Source organism: Adiantum capillus-veneris, chromosome 7 (assembly GCF_014529385.1).
Source record: "Adiantum capillus-veneris isolate H3 chromosome 7, ASM1452938v2, whole genome shotgun sequence".
Classification (NCBI taxonomy): domain Eukaryota; kingdom Viridiplantae; phylum Streptophyta; class Polypodiopsida; order Polypodiales; family Pteridaceae; genus Adiantum; species Adiantum capillus-veneris.
This window is the reverse complement of record NC_140937.1, coordinates 957,259-959,535: the sequence shown is the minus strand read 5'-3', so window position 1 is coordinate 959,535 and position 2,277 is coordinate 957,259. Positions and strand designations below refer to the sequence as shown.

The window sequence follows — 2,277 nt, the reverse complement described above, 5'->3', positions numbered from 1 at the left end:
TGTTTTGATAGACTTTCCCACAAGTATGGTGGGAATAGATGTTGGCGAGGAATTTCCTTTGTGGGATATGTTGATAAAGGATCATGTACGCTATGGTATCTCCATAGGGGCTGCTAGCCTTGCTGATGATGGTTGGTTGGTCATGATTAGCCCATTGGATGGTAATCCTACTTACATTGAATTTTTCTTAAAAGATTTTATTTGTTCTTTTCTTTTTTGAAAATTTTGTGGTTGAAACTTGTAGGTCCTTGCCTCACTTGGATTGAAAAGTATTCATATTGTCAAGGTCTAGTCGTGGAAAGAAGAGTGGTGATGGGAAGAAAAATACCATATGCAGGTTGCAAACAAGGAGAAAACACTCACAATTGAGTGAATGCATAATAATTGATAATACCAAGCTCTAAAACTAATGGTTTGATGATTTAATACTAACACTTTTTTATTGTGATGTGCACGATAGGTACGATGTAGCATACTCATATTTTCTCATTGAATGGGTTACTATCCAACTTTGTATTTTGAGGATAGTAAAGCTCTTTTCAAAGATAATTCATTGCAAAGTGATGATGATTTTTGGGCTCATTATATGCCTAAAAGCAAGAAGACACAACATCCACAATCCTCTAGGTTGATTTGTGGAGCAGTTCAAAAAAGTATGAGCTTCATGTCTTGTGTCCTATGCACTTGCTGTTCTCCAGGGGGTTTAGTGACCCGGGGAGGTCACCTAATAAAAATGTAACCTATCATGTAAGTTCAACAGAAGGGCATTTGAAGTTCTTGAAACTTACATAAACATATATACAGAAGGGCATTTTTTTTTCCAAATTTGGAAAAAACTTACAGATTTTAAAAGAAAAGGGTACATTATATTCTTAACAAAACTCATAGATAAGAGGTTTTACAAACATGTCTTGAACGCACGTGATATGGTAGTTTTACACATATTGAACCCCCTGAGTTTAGTGATTGACATGGGTTGTGGTACTGCACCACTATCACATGCAACCATGATATTGAAATATACATGCTTTTCTTTTGACAATGATGCATCAATCATCAAGGTTTGGTGGAGCCTATTAATCTATCAAGTGAGAAGAGGCCAATTGCATCAAAGGAAAAAGAACATAAAAGAGGAGTGGAGGAGTTTGTGGTCAAACCGCTTGGAAATCCTTTTTTGATGGATGAGTAGTAAGGTTTACATTGAGTGTCTCTTAGACCTATGTTTCTTACTTTGGATGCTTACTTGCATGGATATTTGACTCATAAGTAACCTCTTGGTACTTTATTTATTCAGTTTTTAGTCTTGAGACGGTGGATTGTGTTCCATAGAAATGATGATGTTCTTTGTGGCCTTCTTTTGAAGTAAGCTAGTCCTTATATAATGTAATTAGTAGCTATAGTATAAAAAAGATTTATTTTCAGTCAATGCTCTTTCTTTATGTATGTCTTTTTATCAATGTGTATTCATGAAAAGTTATTTTTTTCTTTGTGCCTTTGTTAAGATTCAAGATAGGTATCATTGTGGATATAACATTGATTGTTATTGGTGGGAACACTTTCCCAGTATGCTTCCTTTTTATGCAGAGCTAGAGGCACAAAGAATGGTAGAAAATGACTCATTTGATGATGATTTTGTTGCTACTCCAAGGAGGGAAAGAAGAAAGTGTGATTTTGTTGATGATGAGTGTGAGGAGGATAAATAATTGTACAACTTGAAATATTTATCAGGATGTTTACTTTGATAGCATCTTATTGTAGTGCTCATTAATTAAGCTTTGGTTTTAAGGGGTATGTAAGGTGTTATTATTGATTTTGAAAAACAAATTTTTGTCTCTTATGAATGGCAACCATGTGTTTGTGGATGAAGCAGTTTATGTAAAGTGTGGTTTTTAATATGTAGAGCGTGGCTGTTAATATGTCCTTCTCAAGCAATATGTCTACTTTGGTGTCTTTTCCATAGTATGGTCTCTTTGGACTTAAATCTTTGTGGTTTATTTTACATTAGGATCATGCTTTCTATTCTAATCTCTTTGGTTTTTCATCAGTTTCTCTTTGTTTTTTAGTATGTTTGTTACACACACACTCTCTAGTCATGATCTACATATGAGAAGTATGAGCGGATTATTTATGTGTCTCTGTAGACGATTGTAATTATAATCCTCCTTATATCAGAAATATTTATGTTTATGGTTTTAATGACAAAGAAGTCATGGATGTTTATGTTTAAGGCAATCATGGTAAGTACTAAACATATGGTAAGTACTAACTTAAGGATAT

General features: G+C 34.0%; 1 pseudogene; it reads left to right on the top strand.

The window, feature by feature from the left end:
* Positions 1 to 312: 312 nt before the first annotated feature.
* Positions 313 to 1,703, top strand: LOC147453347 (uncharacterized; annotated as a pseudogene).
* The last annotated feature ends 574 nt before the right edge of the window (positions 1,704 to 2,277 follow it).